This window comes from Procambarus clarkii, unplaced genomic scaffold, assembly GCF_040958095.1.
Source record: "Procambarus clarkii isolate CNS0578487 unplaced genomic scaffold, FALCON_Pclarkii_2.0 HiC_scaffold_446, whole genome shotgun sequence".
Lineage (NCBI taxonomy): Eukaryota > Metazoa > Arthropoda > Malacostraca > Decapoda > Cambaridae > Procambarus > Procambarus clarkii.
Genome location: NW_027189479.1, coordinates 155632 through 176344, shown reverse-complemented (window position 1 = coordinate 176344; position 20713 = coordinate 155632). Strand labels below are relative to the sequence as shown.

The 20713-nt window shown below is 41.4% G+C and overlaps 8 non-coding genes across 8 annotated transcripts; all 8 read left to right on the top strand.

Annotated features, from left to right (window-relative positions):
* Positions 1 to 1359: 1359 nt before the first annotated feature.
* LOC138361537 (U2 spliceosomal RNA) lies at positions 1360 to 1553 on the top strand. The gene has a single exon (XR_011227017.1). It is a non-coding gene; the product is annotated as a U2 spliceosomal RNA (small nuclear RNA).
* A 2604-nt stretch (positions 1554 to 4157) lies between these two features.
* Positions 4158 to 4351, top strand: LOC138361547 (U2 spliceosomal RNA). The gene has a single exon (XR_011227025.1). It is a non-coding gene; the product is annotated as a U2 spliceosomal RNA (small nuclear RNA).
* A 1879-nt stretch (positions 4352 to 6230) lies between these two features.
* Positions 6231 to 6422, top strand: LOC138361541 (U2 spliceosomal RNA). The gene has a single exon (XR_011227021.1). It is a non-coding gene; the product is annotated as a U2 spliceosomal RNA (small nuclear RNA).
* A 2625-nt stretch (positions 6423 to 9047) lies between these two features.
* Positions 9048 to 9241, top strand: LOC138361546 (U2 spliceosomal RNA). Its single transcript, XR_011227024.1, has one exon. It is a non-coding gene; the product is annotated as a U2 spliceosomal RNA (small nuclear RNA).
* A 1878-nt stretch (positions 9242 to 11119) lies between these two features.
* On the top strand, positions 11120 to 11311 carry LOC138361540 (U2 spliceosomal RNA). Its single transcript, XR_011227020.1, has one exon. It is a non-coding gene; the product is annotated as a U2 spliceosomal RNA (small nuclear RNA).
* Positions 11312 to 13932: 2621 nt separating this feature from the next.
* Positions 13933 to 14126, top strand: LOC138361545 (U2 spliceosomal RNA). The gene has a single exon (XR_011227023.1). It is a non-coding gene; the product is annotated as a U2 spliceosomal RNA (small nuclear RNA).
* A 1878-nt stretch (positions 14127 to 16004) lies between these two features.
* Positions 16005 to 16196, top strand: LOC138361539 (U2 spliceosomal RNA). Its single transcript, XR_011227019.1, has one exon. It is a non-coding gene; the product is annotated as a U2 spliceosomal RNA (small nuclear RNA).
* Positions 16197 to 18814: 2618 nt separating this feature from the next.
* Positions 18815 to 19008, top strand: LOC138361544 (U2 spliceosomal RNA). Its single transcript, XR_011227022.1, has one exon. It is a non-coding gene; the product is annotated as a U2 spliceosomal RNA (small nuclear RNA).
* Positions 19009 to 20713: the final 1705 nt, after the last annotated feature.

Here is a 20713-nt window from a genome sequence, read left to right as displayed (position 1 = left end):
ACGCCACCACCGTCCGTATATTTACATATTTTATTTAGGCAATGTATGCAGGCACACATTCATTCATTCATTCATTCATTCATTCATTCATTCATTCATTCATTCATTCATTCACGTAAAATAACGAATAAAATTGATATAGAATCTACTATAATTTGCAAAGCGACCAACCACCAAATGTCATTGTGAAAGCTAGTTTCGTAATTAGCTTTGCAATACTTCATTTACCTCCCTAAACACCAACAATGAGTGAGTATTTGTATACTCGGTAAAAGCGATGGATGGATTTCGTACACATTCACATATATTAAGCAATGAATTTGCAATAGTACCTACAGTACTCAGACTTCTCGAATTACTTACATCTTGTTATATCTTAACTTTGTTGTTCACTCAACAACAGAGTCGTTTTCCAGGGAATCACGTTATGTTAGATGATGCATCGCCTCGCCTCGCCTCGCCTCGCATGGCATCGAATCGCATGTCATTGCATCGCATCGCATTGAACTGCATGGTATTGAATCACAAGGCATTGAATGGCATGGCATGGCATGGCATGGCATGGCATGGCATGGCATGGCATGGCATGGCGTCACGTCTCTCGTCTCTAGTCTCTAGTCTCTAGTCTCTAGTCTCTCGTCTCTCGTCTCTCGTCTCTCGTCTCTCGTCTCTCGTCTCTCGTCTCTCGTCTCTCGTCTCTAGCCTCTAAGCCTCTAGCCTCTAGCCTCTCGCCTCTCGCCTCTCGCCTCTCGCCTCTCGCTTCTCGTCACCCAGCCCTGCCTCACTTCGCCTCGTCTCCGGTTTATGAAAACGATGTATCAAGCAAAGTGTTAGATGTGAAAAAGTCGTGATATATATACAAAAATGTAATAGTTGGCGCGTAATAGTGCTGTTCGTTTTCTGTTATGGTATCAGAGAGAGAGAACGTCTCCTATTTATATTTGTTGACGAGCGTTGGCGATACAGGCCCCTTGCACTTTTAATTCGTTATTGTACTTTTCAAAAGCTGTAGCTACCTTAAGACACATGACAAATGAAGGTTTATATATTAGAGTTAAGCGCTATACTCCCTGGCCAGGAGCGAATTCGTGAAACGCCACGCGAGTCTGTTTACCACTTTGCCGCCAGTTACATATTCACTACTCATGAACGAAACCATGTAATATCATGAATTTGCATATATATATAAATTCATTGATCAGGTAAGAAATAGTTAAAGCCTTTACTGCATGGCGTTTATATGTATGCTTGAATTCGAATATTACCCAACGATAATCACATGCCCTTTTGCAATTGAAACTCGCTACGTGGTTTCCAGCCGCAATTGTTGCCTGGTGTTGCAGAGCAACCATGACTCCTATCGCTTCTCGGCCTATCGGCTTAGATCAAAGTGTAGTATCTGTTCTTATCAGCTTTATATCTGATACGATCCCCATGTGGGATCCTTGATATTAAACTGATTTTTTGCAACATGGCGAAGTGCTAGGAGCTTGCTCCACCTTTGCCGCGGATCGGCCCGGTATTGCAGTACCTCTGGGATCGGTCCACTCCCTTCGGGGAGACCAAAAACAACCCTATCAACTAGTCAAAATCAAGTAGGAGACGATGATGTTAATTGGTTATGTACATTAATGAATCGTGTTAATTTGATTTGCAGTAATTACTTCACACCAGCCAGCATCGTATGAGGAAAAAACCTTGGAACGAGCAGCAGAAGTGAGTCGTCAGTCGAGTCCGGGTTTGATGGGTCGAAGCTGAACAACTGGAACGAGTTAGAGGGAAGGAAGGAAGGAAGGAAGGAAGGAAGGAAGGAAGGAAGGAAGGAAGGAAGGAAGGAAGGAAGGAAGGAAGGAGGAGAAAGAAGGAGAGTGAGGTGAGTAATATCATTTAATAACTTTAGATTAAAGATTATGTGCGAGCAGCAAATACGATGGTCGGTCGGTCTGGAAGGAAAGAAGTTGATTTTATGAATGGGGGGTTGCCAGTTAGTGCAATATTAATTGATTTTGTTTGTTTTCTGAGATAGGTTATATAGGGTGAAGTTTTTGTCTATTTATATAAGTGTGGAAACTGGTTTAGGTAGCTTAGTGGTTGGTTATGAAAAGGCTGGTAGAGATGGGTGAATAGTGTTAGGCTTGTGTTTGCGTTTAGTGGAGAACTGGATTTGGTATTTAAATGGCATCTAATATGACGTGGTCATTGTGCAAATAAACTCTAAATCAACGGGTTTACTATGATCGAGAACCTAACTATAATAGTTACCCATTGTTGGCATGCTCTTCTCTTTTTTTACGAAATTACTTACTCACTCTCCCTTGTGAGTGTGGAGTGGTGTGTATATCACTCGGAATTCCTTAGTCGGCTTTGACAGCGAAATTATATTCACACACACATCAAGATCAGACGTTTATCTATTTAATTTACCATTGCTGCAATGTACCAATGCGTAATAAAGACGAAATTCGACTTGAGATGGAGGGAGGTGTTGCTTTGGTGTGGTCTTACACGGCAACTCAACGATCGTTTGCCACTTCCACGCTTGCCAGCCGGCCAGCCACTAGCCTCAAAGTGAATTCTAGTGTCTTGATTAGCTTTACAGTCCATCATTTACCTCAATACACACTAACAATGTGTATTTATATACTTCAATCGAGCATTCGATGCACATATTCACCTGTAATATATACGTCAACGAAACCCAGAACCCACCCAAGTTCAAGCACACCTGCACTCTCACCTCTCTCCATTTTAATGCTAGTTTCCTAATTAGATTTCAAATGATTCATTCACCTCTCTAAACGCCACCACCGTCCGTATATTTACATATTTTATTTAGGCAATGTATGCAGGCACACATTCATTCATTCATTCATTCATTCATTCATTCATTCATTCATTCATTCATTCATTCACGTAAAATAACGAATAAAATTGATATAGAATCTACTATAATTTGCAAAGCGACCAACCACCAAATGTCATTGTGAAAGCTAGTTTCGTAATTAGCTTTGCAATACTTCATTTACCTCCCTAAACACCAACAATGAGTGAGTATTTGTATACTCGGTAAAAGCGATGGATGGATTTCGTACACATTCACATATATTAAGCAATGAATTTGCAATAGTACCTACAGTACTCAGACTTCTCGAATTACTTACATCTTGTTATATCTTAACTTTGTTGTTCACTCAACAACAGAGTCGTTTTCCAGGGAATCACGTTATGTTAGATGATGCATCGCCTCGCCTCGCCTCGCCTCGCATGGCATCGAATCGCATGTCATTGCATCGCATCGCATTGAACTGCATGGTATTGAATCACAAGGCATTGAATGGCATGGCATGGCATGGCATGGCATGGCATGGCATGGCATGGCATGGCATGGCGTCACGTCTCTCGTCTCTAGTCTCTAGTCTCTAGTCTCTAGTCTCTCGTCTCTCGTCTCTCGTCTCTCGTCTCTCGTCTCTCGTCTCTCGTCTCTCGTCTCTCGTCTCTAGCCTCTAGCCTCTAGCCTCTAGCCTCTCGCCTCTCGCCTCTCGCCTCTCGCCTCTCGCTTCTCGTCACCCAGCCCTGCCTCACTTCGCCTCGTCTCCGGTTTATGAAAACGATGTATCAAGCAAAGTGTTAGATGTGAAAAAGTCGTGATATATATACAAAAATGTAATAGTTGGCGCGTAATAGTGCTGTTCGTTTTCTGTTATGGTATCAGAGAGAGAGAACGTCTCCTATTTATATTTGTTGACGAGCGTTGGCGATAACAGGCCCCTTGCACTTTTAATTCGTTATTGTACTTTTCAAAAGCTGTAGCTACCTTAAGACACATGACAAATGAAGGTTTATATATTAGAGTTAAGCGCTATACTCCCTGGCCAGGAGCGAATTCGTGAAACGCCACGCGAGTCTGTTTACCACTTTGCCGCCAGTTACATATTCACTACTCATGAACGAAACCATGTAATATCATGAATTTGCATATATATATAAATTCATTGATCAGGTAAGAAATAGTTAAAGCCTTTACTGCATGGCGTTTATATGTATGCTTGAATTCGAATATTACCCAACGATAATCACATGCCCTTTTGCAATTGAAACTCGCTACGTGGTTTCCAGCCGCAATTGTTGCCTGGTGTTGCAGAGCAACCATGACTCCTATCGCTTCTCGGCCTATCGGCTTAGATCAAAGTGTAGTATCTGTTCTTATCAGCTTTATATCTGATACGATCCCCATGTGGGATCCTTGATATTAAACTGATTTTTTGCAACATGGCGAAGTGCTAGGAGCTTGCTCCACCTTTGCCGCGGATCGGCCCGGTATTGCAGTACCTCTGGGATCGGTCCACTCCCTTCGGGGAGACCAAAAACAACCCTATCAACTAGTCAAAATCAAGTAGGAGACGATGATGTTAATTGGTTATGTACATTAATGAATCGTGTTAATTTGATTTGCAGTAATTACTTCACACCAGCCAGCATCGTATGAGGAAAAAACCTTGGAACGAGCAGCAGAAGTGAGTCGTCAGTCGAGTCCGGGTTTGATGGGTCGAAGCTGAACAACTGGAACGAGTTAGAGGGAAGGAAGGAAGGAAGGAAGGAAGGAAGGAAGGAAGGAAGGAAGGAAGGAAGGAAGGAAGGAAGGAAGGAAGGAGGAGAAAGAAGGAGAGTGAGGTGAGTAATATCATTTAATAACTTTAGATTAAAGATTATGTGCGAGCAGCAAATACGATGGTCGGTCGGTCTGGAAGGAAAGAAGTTGATTTTATGAATGGGGGGTTGCCAGTTAGTGCAATATTAATTGATTTTGTTTGTTTTCTGAGATAGGTTATATAGGGTGAAGTTTTTTGTCTATTTATATAAGTGTGGAAACTGGTTTAGGTAGCTTAGTGGTTGGTTATGAAAAGGCTGGTAGAGATGGGTTGAATAGTGTTAGGCTTGTGTTTGCGTTTAGTGGAGAACTGGATTTGGTATTTAAATGGCATCTAATATGACGTGGTCATTGTGCAAATAAACTCTAAATCAACGGGTTTACTATGATCGAGAACCTAACTATAATAGTTACCCATTGTTGGCATGCTCTTCTCTTTTTTTACGAAATTACTTACTCACTCTCCCTTGTGAGTGTGGAGTGGTGTGTATATCACTCGGAATTCCTTAGTCGGCTTTGACAGCGAAATTATATTCACACACACATCAAGATCAGACGTTTATCTATTTAATTTACCATTGCTGCAATGTACCAATGCGTAATAAAGACGAAATTCGACTTGAGATGGAGGGAGGTGTTGCTTTGGTGTGGTCTTACACGGCAACTCAACGATCGTTTGCCACTTCCACGCTTGCCAGCCGGCCAGCCACTAGCCTCAAAGTGAATTCTAGTGTCTTGATTAGCTTTACAGTCCATCATTTACCTCAATACACACTAACAATGTGTATTTATATACTTCAATCGAGCATTCGATGCACATATTCACCTGTAATATATACGTCAACGAAACCCAGAACCCACCCAAGTTCAAGCACACCTGCACTCTCACCTCTCTCCATTTTAATGCTAGTTTCCTAATTAGATTTCAAATGATTCATTCACCTCTCTAAACGCCACCACCGTCCGTATATTTACATATTTTATTTAGGCAATGTATGCAGGCACACATTCATTCATTCATTCATTCATTCATTCATTCATTCATTCATTCATTCATTCATTCACGTAAAATAACGAATAAAATTGATATAGAATCTACTATAATTTGCAAAGCGACCAACCACCAAATGTCATTGTGAAAGCTAGTTTCGTAATTAGCTTTGCAATACTTCATTTACCTCCCTAAACACCAACAATGAGTGAGTATTTGTATACTCGGTAAAAGCGATGGATGGATTTCGTACACATTCACATATATTAAGCAATGAATTTGCAATAGTACCTACAGTACTCAGACTTCTCGAATTACTTACATCTTGTTATATCTTAACTTTGTTGTTCACTCAACAACAGAGTCGTTTTCCAGGGAATCACGTTATGTTAGATGATGCATCGCCTCGCCTCGCCTCGCCTCGCATGGCATCGAATCGCATGTCATTGCATCGCATCGCATTGAACTGCATGGTATTGAATCACAAGGCATTGAATGGCATGGCATGGCATGGCATGGCATGGCATGGCATGGCATGGCATGGCATGGCATGGCATGGCATCGCGTCACGTCACGTCACGTCTCTAGTCTCTCGTCTCTCGTGTAGTACAAAGTACAAAGTGTAGTATCTGTTCTTATCAGCTTTATATCTGATACGATCCCCATGTGGGATCCTTGATATTAAACTGATTTTTTGCAACATGGCGAAGTGCTAGGAGCTTGCTCCACCTTTGCCGCGGATCGGCCCGGTATTGCAGTACCTCTGGGATCGGTCCACTCCCTTCGGGGAGACCAAAAACAACCCTATCAACTAGTCAAAATCAAGTAGGAGACGATGATGTTAATTGGTTATGTACATTAATGAATCGTGTTAATTTGATTTGCAGTAATTACTTCACACTAGCCAGCATCGTATGAGGAAAAAACCTTGGAACGAGCAGCAGAAGTGAGTCGTCAGTCGAGTCCGGGTTTGATGGGTCGAAGCTGAACAACTGGAACGAGTTAGAAGGAAGGAAGGAAGGAAGGAAGGAAGGAAGGAAGGAAGGAAGGAAGGAAGGAAGGAAGGAAGGAAGGAAGGAAGGAAGGAAGGAAGGAAGGAAGGAGGAGAAAGAAGGAGAGTGAGGTGAGTAATATCATTTAATAACTTTAGATTAAAGATTATGTGCGAGCAGCAAATACGATGGATGGTCGGTCTGGAAGGAAAGAAGTTGATTTTATGAATGGGGGGTTGCCAGTTAGTGCAATATTAATTGATTTTGTTTGTTTTCTGAGATAGGTTATATAGGGTGAAGTTTTTGTCTATTTATATAAGTGTGGAAACTGGTTTAGGTAGCTTAGTGGTTGGTTATGAAAAGGCTAGTAGAGATGGGTTAAATAGTGTTAAGCTTGTGTTTGCGTTTAGTGGAGAACTGGATTTGGTATTTAAATGGCATCTAATATGACGTGGTCATTGTGCAAATAAACTCTAAATCAACGGGTTTACTGTGATCGAGAACCTAACTATAATAGTTACCCATTGTTGGCATGCTCTTCTCTTTTTTTACGAAATTACTTACTCACTCTCCCTTGTGAGTGTGGAGTGGTGTGTATATCACTCGGAATTCCTTAGTCGGCTTTGACAGCGAAATTATATTCACACACACATCAAGATCAGACGTTTATCTATTTAATTTACCATTGCTGCAATGTACCAATGCGTAATAAAGACGAAATTCGACTTGAGATGGAGGGAGGTGTTGCTTTGGTGTGGTCTTACACGGCAACTCAACGATCGTTTGCCACTTCCACGCTTGCCAGCCGGCCAGCCACTAGCCTCAAAGTGAATTCTAGTGTCTTGATTAGCTTTACAGTCCATCATTTACCTCAATACACACTAACAATGTGTATTTATATACTTCAATCGAGCATTCGATGCACATATTCACCTGTAATATATACGTCAACGAAACCCAGAACCCACCCAAGTTCAAGCACACCTGCACTCTCACCTCTCTCCATTTTAATGCTAGTTTCCTAATTAGATTTCAAATGATTCATTCACCTCTCTAAACGCCACCACCGTCCGTATATTTACATATTTTATTTAGGCAATGTATGCAGGCACACATTCATTCATTCATTCATTCATTCATTCATTCATTCATTCATTCATTCATTCATTCACGTAAAATAACGAATAAAATTGATATAGAATCTACTATAATTTGCAAAGCGACCAACCACCAAATGTCATTGTGAAAGCTAGTTTCGTAATTAGCTTTGCAATACTTCATTTACCTCCCTAAACACCAACAATGAGTGAGTATTTGTATACTCGGTAAAAGCGATGGATGGATTTCGTACACATTCACATATATTAAGCAATGAATTTGCAATAGTACCTACAGTACTCAGACTTCTCGAATTACTTACATCTTGTTATATCTTAACTTTGTTGTTCACTCAACAACAGAGTCGTTTTCCAGGGAATCACGTTATGTTAGATGATGCATCGCCTCGCCTCGCCTCGCCTCGCATGGCATCGAATCGCATGTCATTGCATCGCATCGCATTGAACTGCATGGTATTGAATCACAAGGCATTGAATGGCATGGCATGGCATGGCATGGCATGGCATGGCATGGCATGGCATGGCATGGCGTCACGTCTCTCGTCTCTAGTCTCTAGTCTCTAGTCTCTAGTCTCTCGTCTCTCGTCTCTCGTCTCTCGTCTCTCGTCTCTCGTCTCTCGTCTCTCGTCTCTCGTCTCTAGCCTCTAGCCTCTAGCCTCTAGCCTCTCGCCTCTCGCCTCTCGCCTCTCGCCTCTCGCTTCTCGTCACCCAGCCCTGCCTCACTTCGCCTCGTCTCCGGTTTATGAAAACGATGTATCAAGCAAAGTGTTAGATGTGAAAAAGTCGTGATATATATACAAAAATGTAATAGTTGGCGCGTAATAGTGCTGTTCGTTTTCTGTTATGGTATCAGAGAGAGAGAACGTCTCCTATTTATATTTGTTGACGAGCGTTGGCGATAACAGGCCCCTTGCACTTTTAATTCGTTATTGTACTTTTCAAAAGCTGTAGCTACCTTAAGACACATGACAAATGAAGGTTTATATATTAGAGTTAAGCGCTATACTCCCTGGCCAGGAGCGAATTCGTGAAACGCCACGCGAGTCTGTTTACCACTTTGCCGCCAGTTACATATTCACTACTCATGAACGAAACCATGTAATATCATGAATTTGCATATATATATAAATTCATTGATCAGGTAAGAAATAGTTAAAGCCTTTACTGCATGGCGTTTATATGTATGCTTGAATTCGAATATTACCCAACGATAATCACATGCCCTTTTGCAATTGAAACTCGCTACGTGGTTTCCAGCCGCAATTGTTGCCTGGTGTTGCAGAGCAACCATGACTCCTATCGCTTCTCGGCCTATCGGCTTAGATCAAAGTGTAGTATCTGTTCTTATCAGCTTTATATCTGATACGATCCCCATGTGGGATCCTTGATATTAAACTGATTTTTTGCAACATGGCGAAGTGCTAGGAGCTTGCTCCACCTTTGCCGCGGATCGGCCCGGTATTGCAGTACCTCTGGGATCGGTCCACTCCCTTCGGGGAGACCAAAAACAACCCTATCAACTAGTCAAAATCAAGTAGGAGACGATGATGTTAATTGGTTATGTACATTAATGAATCGTGTTAATTTGATTTGCAGTAATTACTTCACACCAGCCAGCATCGTATGAGGAAAAAACCTTGGAACGAGCAGCAGAAGTGAGTCGTCAGTCGAGTCCGGGTTTGATGGGTCGAAGCTGAACAACTGGAACGAGTTAGAGGGAAGGAAGGAAGGAAGGAAGGAAGGAAGGAAGGAAGGAAGGAAGGAAGGAAGGAAGGAAGGAAGGAAGGAAGGAGGAGAAAGAAGGAGAGTGAGGTGAGTAATATCATTTAATAACTTTAGATTAAAGATTATGTGCGAGCAGCAAATACGATGGTCGGTCGGTCTGGAAGGAAAGAAGTTGATTTTATGAATGGGGGGTTGCCAGTTAGTGCAATATTAATTGATTTTGTTTGTTTTCTGAGATAGGTTATATAGGGTGAAGTTTTTGTCTATTTATATAAGTGTGGAAACTGGTTTAGGTAGCTTAGTGGTTGGTTATGAAAAGGCTGGTAGAGATGGGTTGAATAGTGTTAGGCTTGTGTTTGCGTTTAGTGGAGAACTGGATTTGGTATTTAAATGGCATCTAATATGACGTGGTCATTGTGCAAATAAACTCTAAATCAACGGGTTTACTATGATCGAGAACCTAACTATAATAGTTACCCATTGTTGGCATGCTCTTCTCTTTTTTTACGAAATTACTTACTCACTCTCCCTTGTGAGTGTGGAGTGGTGTGTATATCACTCGGAATTCCTTAGTCGGCTTTGACAGCGAAATTATATTCACACACACATCAAGATCAGACGTTTATCTATTTAATTTACCATTGCTGCAATGTACCAATGCGTAATAAAGACGAAATTCGACTTGAGATGGAGGGAGGTGTTGCTTTGGTGTGGTCTTACACGGCAACTCAACGATCGTTTGCCACTTCCACGCTTGCCAGCCGGCCAGCCACTAGCCTCAAAGTGAATTCTAGTGTCTTGATTAGCTTTACAGTCCATCATTTACCTCAATACACACTAACAATGTGTATTTATATACTTCAATCGAGCATTCGATGCACATATTCACCTGTAATATATACGTCAACGAAACCCAGAACCCACCCAAGTTCAAGCACACCTGCACTCTCACCTCTCTCCATTTTAATGCTAGTTTCCTAATTAGATTTCAAATGATTCATTCACCTCTCTAAACGCCACCACCGTCCGTATATTTACATATTTTATTTAGGCAATGTATGCAGGCACACATTCATTCATTCATTCATTCATTCATTCATTCATTCATTCATTCATTCATTCATTCACGTAAAATAACGAATAAAATTGATATAGAATCTACTATAATTTGCAAAGCGACCAACCACCAAATGTCATTGTGAAAGCTAGTTTCGTAATTAGCTTTGCAATACTTCATTTACCTCCCTAAACACCAACAATGAGTGAGTATTTGTATACTCGGTAAAAGCGATGGATGGATTTCGTACACATTCACATATATTAAGCAATGAATTTGCAATAGTACCTACAGTACTCAGACTTCTCGAATTACTTACATCTTGTTATATCTTAACTTTGTTGTTCACTCAACAACAGAGTCGTTTTCCAGGGAATCACGTTATGTTAGATGATGCATCGCCTCGCCTCGCCTCGCCTCGCATGGCATCGAATCGCATGTCATTGCATCGCATCGCATTGAACTGCATGGTATTGAATCACAAGGCATTGAATGGCATGGCATGGCATGGCATGGCATGGCATGGCATGGCATGGCATGGCATGGCATGGCATGGCATCGCGTCACGTCACGTCACGTCTCTAGTCTCTCGTCTCTCGTGTAGTACAAAGTACAAAGTGTAGTATCTGTTCTTATCAGCTTTATATCTGATACGATCCCCATGTGGGATCCTTGATATTAAACTGATTTTTTGCAACATGGCGAAGTGCTAGGAGCTTGCTCCACCTTTGCCGCGGATCGGCCCGGTATTGCAGTACCTCTGGGATCGGTCCACTCCCTTCGGGGAGACCAAAAACAACCCTATCAACTAGTCAAAATCAAGTAGGAGACGATGATGTTAATTGGTTATGTACATTAATGAATCGTGTTAATTTGATTTGCAGTAATTACTTCACACTAGCCAGCATCGTATGAGGAAAAAACCTTGGAACGAGCAGCAGAAGTGAGTCGTCAGTCGAGTCCGGGTTTGATGGGTCGAAGCTGAACAACTGGAACGAGTTAGAAGGAAGGAAGGAAGGAAGGAAGGAAGGAAGGAAGGAAGGAAGGAAGGAAGGAAGGAAGGAAGGAAGGAAGGAAGGAAGGAAGGAAGGAAGGAGGAGAAAGAAGGAGAGTGAGGTGAGTAATATCATTTAATAACTTTAGATTAAAGATTATGTGCGAGCAGCAAATACGATGGATGGTCGGTCTGGAAGGAAAGAAGTTGATTTTATGAATGGGGGGTTGCCAGTTAGTGCAATATTAATTGATTTTGTTTGTTTTCTGAGATAGGTTATATAGGGTGAAGTTTTTGTCTATTTATATAAGTGTGGAAACTGGTTTAGGTAGCTTAGTGGTTGGTTATGAAAAGGCTAGTAGAGATGGGTTAAATAGTGTTAAGCTTGTGTTTGCGTTTAGTGGAGAACTGGATTTGGTATTTAAATGGCATCTAATATGACGTGGTCATTGTGCAAATAAACTCTAAATCAACGGGTTTACTGTGATCGAGAACCTAACTATAATAGTTACCCATTGTTGGCATGCTCTTCTCTTTTTTTACGAAATTACTTACTCACTCTCCCTTGTGAGTGTGGAGTGGTGTGTATATCACTCGGAATTCCTTAGTCGGCTTTGACAGCGAAATTATATTCACACACACATCAAGATCAGACGTTTATCTATTTAATTTACCATTGCTGCAATGTACCAATGCGTAATAAAGACGAAATTCGACTTGAGATGGAGGGAGGTGTTGCTTTGGTGTGGTCTTACACGGCAACTCAACGATCGTTTGCCACTTCCACGCTTGCCAGCCGGCCAGCCACTAGCCTCAAAGTGAATTCTAGTGTCTTGATTAGCTTTACAGTCCATCATTTACCTCAATACACACTAACAATGTGTATTTATATACTTCAATCGAGCATTCGATGCACATATTCACCTGTAATATATACGTCAACGAAACCCAGAACCCACCCAAGTTCAAGCACACCTGCACTCTCACCTCTCTCCATTTTAATGCTAGTTTCCTAATTAGATTTCAAATGATTCATTCACCTCTCTAAACGCCACCACCGTCCGTATATTTACATATTTTATTTAGGCAATGTATGCAGGCACACATTCATTCATTCATTCATTCATTCATTCATTCATTCATTCATTCATTCATTCATTCACGTAAAATAACGAATAAAATTGATATAGAATCTACTATAATTTGCAAAGCGACCAACCACCAAATGTCATTGTGAAAGCTAGTTTCGTAATTAGCTTTGCAATACTTCATTTACCTCCCTAAACACCAACAATGAGTGAGTATTTGTATACTCGGTAAAAGCGATGGATGGATTTCGTACACATTCACATATATTAAGCAATGAATTTGCAATAGTACCTACAGTACTCAGACTTCTCGAATTACTTACATCTTGTTATATCTTAACTTTGTTGTTCACTCAACAACAGAGTCGTTTTCCAGGGAATCACGTTATGTTAGATGATGCATCGCCTCGCCTCGCCTCGCCTCGCATGGCATCGAATCGCATGTCATTGCATCGCATCGCATTGAACTGCATGGTATTGAATCACAAGGCATTGAATGGCATGGCATGGCATGGCATGGCATGGCATGGCATGGCATGGCATGGCATGGCGTCACGTCTCTCGTCTCTAGTCTCTAGTCTCTAGTCTCTAGTCTCTCGTCTCTCGTCTCTCGTCTCTCGTCTCTCGTCTCTCGTCTCTCGTCTCTCGTCTCTCGTCTCTAGCCTCTAGCCTCTAGCCTCTAGCCTCTCGCCTCTCGCCTCTCGCCTCTCGCCTCTCGCTTCTCGTCACCCAGCCCTGCCTCACTTCGCCTCGTCTCCGGTTTATGAAAACGATGTATCAAGCAAAGTGTTAGATGTGAAAAAGTCGTGATATATATACAAAAATGTAATAGTTGGCGCGTAATAGTGCTGTTCGTTTTCTGTTATGGTATCAGAGAGAGAGAACGTCTCCTATTTATATTTGTTGACGAGCGTTGGCGATAACAGGCCCCTTGCACTTTTAATTCGTTATTGTACTTTTCAAAAGCTGTAGCTACCTTAAGACACATGACAAATGAAGGTTTATATATTAGAGTTAAGCGCTATACTCCCTGGCCAGGAGCGAATTCGTGAAACGCCACGCGAGTCTGTTTACCACTTTGCCGCCAGTTACATATTCACTACTCATGAACGAAACCATGTAATATCATGAATTTGCATATATATATAAATTCATTGATCAGGTAAGAAATAGTTAAAGCCTTTACTGCATGGCGTTTATATGTATGCTTGAATTCGAATATTACCCAACGATAATCACATGCCCTTTTGCAATTGAAACTCGCTACGTGGTTTCCAGCCGCAATTGTTGCCTGGTGTTGCAGAGCAACCATGACTCCTATCGCTTCTCGGCCTATCGGCTTAGATCAAAGTGTAGTATCTGTTCTTATCAGCTTTATATCTGATACGATCCCCATGTGGGATCCTTGATATTAAACTGATTTTTTGCAACATGGCGAAGTGCTAGGAGCTTGCTCCACCTTTGCCGCGGATCGGCCCGGTATTGCAGTACCTCTGGGATCGGTCCACTCCCTTCGGGGAGACCAAAAACAACCCTATCAACTAGTCAAAATCAAGTAGGAGACGATGATGTTAATTGGTTATGTACATTAATGAATCGTGTTAATTTGATTTGCAGTAATTACTTCACACCAGCCAGCATCGTATGAGGAAAAAACCTTGGAACGAGCAGCAGAAGTGAGTCGTCAGTCGAGTCCGGGTTTGATGGGTCGAAGCTGAACAACTGGAACGAGTTAGAGGGAAGGAAGGAAGGAAGGAAGGAAGGAAGGAAGGAAGGAAGGAAGGAAGGAAGGAAGGAAGGAAGGAAGGAAGGAGGAGAAAGAAGGAGAGTGAGGTGAGTAATATCATTTAATAACTTTAGATTAAAGATTATGTGCGAGCAGCAAATACGATGGTCGGTCGGTCTGGAAGGAAAGAAGTTGATTTTATGAATGGGGGGTTGCCAGTTAGTGCAATATTAATTGATTTTGTTTGTTTTCTGAGATAGGTTATATAGGGTGAAGTTTTTGTCTATTTATATAAGTGTGGAAACTGGTTTAGGTAGCTTAGTGGTTGGTTATGAAAAGGCTGGTAGAGATGGGTTGAATAGTGTTAGGCTTGTGTTTGCGTTTAGTGGAGAACTGGATTTGGTATTTAAATGGCATCTAATATGACGTGGTCATTGTGCAAATAAACTCTAAATCAACGGGTTTACTATGATCGAGAACCTAACTATAATAGTTACCCATTGTTGGCATGCTCTTCTCTTTTTTTACGAAATTACTTACTCACTCTCCCTTGTGAGTGTGGAGTGGTGTGTATATCACTCGGAATTCCTTAGTCGGCTTTGACAGCGAAATTATATTCACACACACATCAAGATCAGACGTTTATCTATTTAATTTACCATTGCTGCAATGTACCAATGCGTAATAAAGACGAAATTCGACTTGAGATGGAGGGAGGTGTTGCTTTGGTGTGGTCTTACACGGCAACTCAACGATCGTTTGCCACTTCCACGCTTGCCAGCCGGCCAGCCACTAGCCTCAAAGTGAATTCTAGTGTCTTGATTAGCTTTACAGTCCATCATTTACCTCAATACACACTAACAATGTGTATTTATATACTTCAATCGAGCATTCGATGCACATATTCACCTGTAATATATACGTCAACGAAACCCAGAACCCACCCAAGTTCAAGCACACCTGCACTCTCACCTCTCTCCATTTTAATGCTAGTTTCCTAATTAGATTTCAAATGATTCATTCACCTCTCTAAACGCCACCACCGTCCGTATATTTACATATTTTATTTAGGCAATGTATGCAGGCACACATTCATTCATTCATTCATTCATTCATTCATTCATTCATTCATTCATTCATTCATTCACGTAAAATAACGAATAAAATTGATATAGAATCTACTATAATTTGCAAAGCGACCAACCACCAAATGTCATTGTGAAAGCTAGTTTCGTAATTAGCTTTGCAATACTTCATTTACCTCCCTAAACACCAACAATGAGTGAGTATTTGTATACTCGGTAAAAGCGATGGATGGATTTCGTACACATTCACATATATTAAGCAATGAATTTGCAATAGTACCTACAGTACTCAGACTTCTCGAATTACTTACATCTTGTTATATCTTAACTTTGTTGTTCACTCAACAACAGAGTCGTTTTCCAGGGAATCACGTTATGTTAGATGATGCATCGCCTCGCCTCGCCTCGCCTCGCATGGCATCGAATCGCATGTCATTGCATCGCATCGCATTGAACTGCATGGTATTGAATCACAAGGCATTGAATGGCATGGCATGGCATGGCATGGCATGGCATGGCATGGCATGGCATGGCATGGCATGGCATGGCATCGCGTCACGTCACGTCACGTCTCTAGTCTCTCGTCTCTCGTGTAGTACAAAGTACAAAGTGTAGTATCTGTTCTTATCAGCTTTATATCTGATACGATCCCCATGTGGGATCCTTGATATTAAACTGATTTTTTGCAACATGGCGAAGTGCTAGGAGCTTGCTCCACCTTTGCCGCGGATCGGCCCGGTATTGCAGTACCTCTGGGATCGGTCCACTCCCTTCGGGGAGACCAAAAACAACCCTATCAACTAGTCAAAATCAAGTAGGAGACGATGATGTTAATTGGTTATGTACATTAATGAATCGTGTTAATTTGATTTGCAGTAATTACTTCACACTAGCCAGCATCGTATGAGGAAAAAACCTTGGAACGAGCAGCAGAAGTGAGTCGTCAGTCGAGTCCGGGTTTGATGGGTCGAAGCTGAACAACTGGAACGAGTTAGAAGGAAGGAAGGAAGGAAGGAAGGAAGGAAGGAAGGAAGGAAGGAAGGAAGGAAGGAAGGAAGGAAGGAAGGAAGGAAGGAAGGAAGGAAGGAAGGAGGAGAAAGAAGGAGAGTGAGGTGAGTAATATCATTTAATAACTTTAGATTAAAGATTATGTGCGAGCAGCAAATACGATGGATGGTCGGTCTGGAAGGAAAGAAGTTGATTTTATGAATGGGGGGTTGCCAGTTAGTGCAATATTAATTGATTTTGTTTGTTTTCTGAGATAGGTTATATAGGGTGAAGTTTTTGTCTATTTATATAAGTGTGGAAACTGGTTTAGGTAGCTTAGTGGTTGGTTATGAAAAGGCTAGTAGAGATGGGTTAAATAGTGTTAAGCTTGTGTTTGCGTTTAGTGGAGAACTGGATTTGGTATTTAAATGGCATCTAATATGACGTGGTCATTGTGCAAATAAACTCTAAATCAACGGGTTTACTGTGATCGAGAACCTAACTATAATAGTTACCCATTGTTGGCATGCTCTTCTCTTTTTTTACGAAATTACTTACTCACTCTCCCTTGTGAGTGTGGAGTGGTGTGTATATCACTCGGAATTCCTTAGTCGGCTTTGACAGCGAAATTATATTCACACACACATCAAGATCAGACGTTTATCTATTTAATTTACCATTGCTGCAATGTACCAATGCGTAATAAAGACGAAATTCGACTTGAGATGGAGGGAGGTGTTGCTTTGGTGTGGTCTTACACGGCAACTCAACGATCGTTTGCCACTTCCACGCTTGCCAGCCGGCCAGCCACTAGCCTCAAAGTGAATTCTAGTGTCTTGATTAGCTTTACAGTCCATCATTTACCTCAATACACACTAACAATGTGTATTTATATACTTCAATCGAGCATTCGATGCACATATTCACCTGTAATATATACGTCAACGAAACCCAGAACCCACCCAAGTTCAAGCACACCTGCACTCTCACCTCTCTCCATTTTAATGCTAGTTTCCTAATTAGATTTCAAATGATTCATTCACCTCTCTAAACGCCACCACCGTCCGTATATTTACATATTTTATTTAGGCAATGTATGCAGGCACACATTCATTCATTCATTCATTCATTCATTCATTCATTCATTCATTCATTCATTCATTCACGTAAAATAACGAATAAAATTGATATAGAATCTACTATAATTTGCAAAGCGACCAACCACCAAATGTCATTGTGAAAGCTAGTTTCGTAATTAGCTTTGCAATACTTCATTTACCTCCCTAAACACCAACAATGAGTGAGTATTTGTATACTCGGTAAAAGCGATGGATGGATTTCGTACACATTCACATATATTAAGCAATGAATTTGCAATAGTACCTACAGTACTCAGACTTCTCGAATTACTTACATCTTGTTATATCTTAACTTTGTTGTTCACTCAACAACAGAGTCGTTTTCCAGGGAATCACGTTATGTTAGATGATGCATCGCCTCGCCTCGCCTCGCCTCGCATGGCATCGAATCGCATGTCATTGCATCGCATCGCATTGAACTGCATGGTATTGAATCACAAGGCATTGAATGGCATGGCATGGCATGGCATGGCATGGCATGGCATGGCATGGCATGGCATGGCGTCACGTCTCTCGTCTCTAGTCTCTAGTCTCTAGTCTCTAGTCTCTCGTCTCTCGTCTCTCGTCTCTCGTCTCTCGTCTCTCGTCTCTCGTCTCTCGTCTCTAGCCTCTAGCCTCTAGCCTCTAGCCTCTCGCCTCTCGCCTCTCGCCTCTCGCCTCTCGCTTCTCGTCACCCAGCCCTGCCTCACTTCGCCTCGTCTCCGGTTTATGAAAACGATGTATCAAGCAAAGTGTTAGATGTGAAAAAGTCGTGATATATATACAAAAATGTAATAGTTGGCGCGTAATAGTGCTGTTCGTTTTCTGTTATGGTATCAGAGAGAGAGAACGTCTCCTATTTATATTTGTTGACGAGCGTTGGCGATAACAGGCCCCTTGCACTTTTAATTCGTTATTGTACTTTTCAAAAGCTGTAGCTACCTTAAGACACATGACAAATGAAGGTTTATATATTAGAGTTAAGCGCTATACTCCCTGGCCAGGAGCGAATTCGTGAAACGCCACGCGAGTCTGTTTACCACTTTGCCGCCAGTTACATATTCACTACTCATGAACGAAACCATGTAATATCATGAATTTGCATATATATATAAATTCATTGATCAGGTAAGAAATAGTTAAAGCCTTTACTGCATGGCGTTTATATGTATGCTTGAATTCGAATATTACCCAACGATAATCACATGCCCTTTTGCAATTGAAACTCGCTACGTGGTTTCCAGCCGCAATTGTTGCCTGGTGTTGCAGAGCAACCATGACTCCTATCGCTTCTCGGCCTATCGGCTTAGATCAAAGTGTAGTATCTGTTCTTATCAGCTTTATATCTGATACGATCCCCATGTGGGATCCTTGATATTAAACTGATTTTTTGCAACATGGCGAAGTGCTAGGAGCTTGCTCCACCTTTGCCGCGGATCGGCCCGGTATTGCAGTACCTCTGGGATCGGTCCACTCCCTTCGGGGAGACCAAAAACAACCCTATCAACTAGTCAAAATCAAGTAGGAGACGATGATGTTAATTGGTTATGTACATTAATGAATCGTGTTAATTTGATTTGCAGTAATTACTTCACACCAGCCAGCATCGTATGAGGAAAAAACCTTGGAACGAGCAGCAGAAGTGAGTCGTCAGTCGAGTCCGGGTTTGATGGGTCGAAGCTGAACAACTGGAACGAGTTAGAGGGAAGGAAGGAAGGAAGGAAGGAAGGAAGGAAGGAAGGAAGGAAGGAAGGAAGGAAGGAAGGAAGGAAGGAAGGAGGAGAAAGAAGGAGAGTGAGGTGAGTAATATCATTTAATAACTTTAGATTAAAGATTATGTGCGAGCAGCAAATACGATGGTCGGTCGGTCTGGAAGGAAAGAAGTTGATTTTATGAATGGGGGGTTGCCAGTTAGTGCAATATTAATTGATTTTGTTTGTTTTCTGAGATAGGTTATATAGGGTGAAGTTTTTGTCTATTTATATAAGTGTGGAAACTGGTTTAGGTAGCTTAGTGGTTGGTTATGAAAAGGCTGGTAGAGATGGGTTGAATAGTGTTAGGCTTGTGTTTGCGTTTAGTGGAGAACTGGATTTGGTATTTAAATGGCATCTAATATGACGTGGTCATTGTGCAAATAAACTCTAAATCAACGGGTTTACTATGATCGAGAACCTAACTATAATAGTTACCCATTGTTGGCATGCTCTTCTCTTTTTTTACGAAATTACTTACTCACTCTCCCTTGTGAGTGTGGAGTGGTGTGTATATCACTCGGAATTCCTTAGTCGGCTTTGACAGCGAAATTATATTCACACACACATCAAGATCAGACGTTTATCTATTTAATTTACCATTGCTGCAATGTACCAATGCGTAATAAAGACGAAATTCGACTTGAGATGGAGGGAGGTGTTGCTTTGGTGTGGTCTTACACGGCAACTCAACGATCGTTTGCCACTTCCACGCTTGCCAGCCGGCCAGCCACTAGCCTCAAAGTGAATTCTAGTGTCTTGATTAGCTTTACAGTCCATCATTTACCTCAATACACACTAACAATGTGTATTTATATACTTCAATCGAGCATTCGATGCACATATTCACCTGTAATATATACGTCAACGAAACCCAGAACCCACCCAAGTTCAAGCACACCTGCACTCTCACCTCTCTCCATTTTAATGCTAGTTTCCTAATTAGATTTCAAATGATTCATTCACCTCTCTAAACGCCACCACCGTCCGTATATTTACATATTTTATTTAGGCAATGTATGCAGGCACACATTCATTCATTCATTCATTCATTCATTCATTCATTCATTCATTCATTCATTCATTCACGTAAAATAACGAATAAAATTGATATAGAATCTACTATAATTTGCAAAGCGACCAACCACCAAATGTCATTGTGAAAGCTAGTTTCGTAATTAGCTTTGCAATACTTCATTTACCTCCCTAAACACCAACAATGAGTGAGTATTTGTATACTCGGTAAAAGCGATGGATGGATTTCGTACACATTCACATATATTAAGCAATGAATTTGCAATAGTACCTACAGTACTCAGACTTCTCGAATTACTTACATCTTGTTATATCTTAACTTTGTTGTTCACTCAACAACAGAGTCGTTTTCCAGGGAATCACGTTATGTTAGATGATGCATCGCCTCGCCTCGCCTC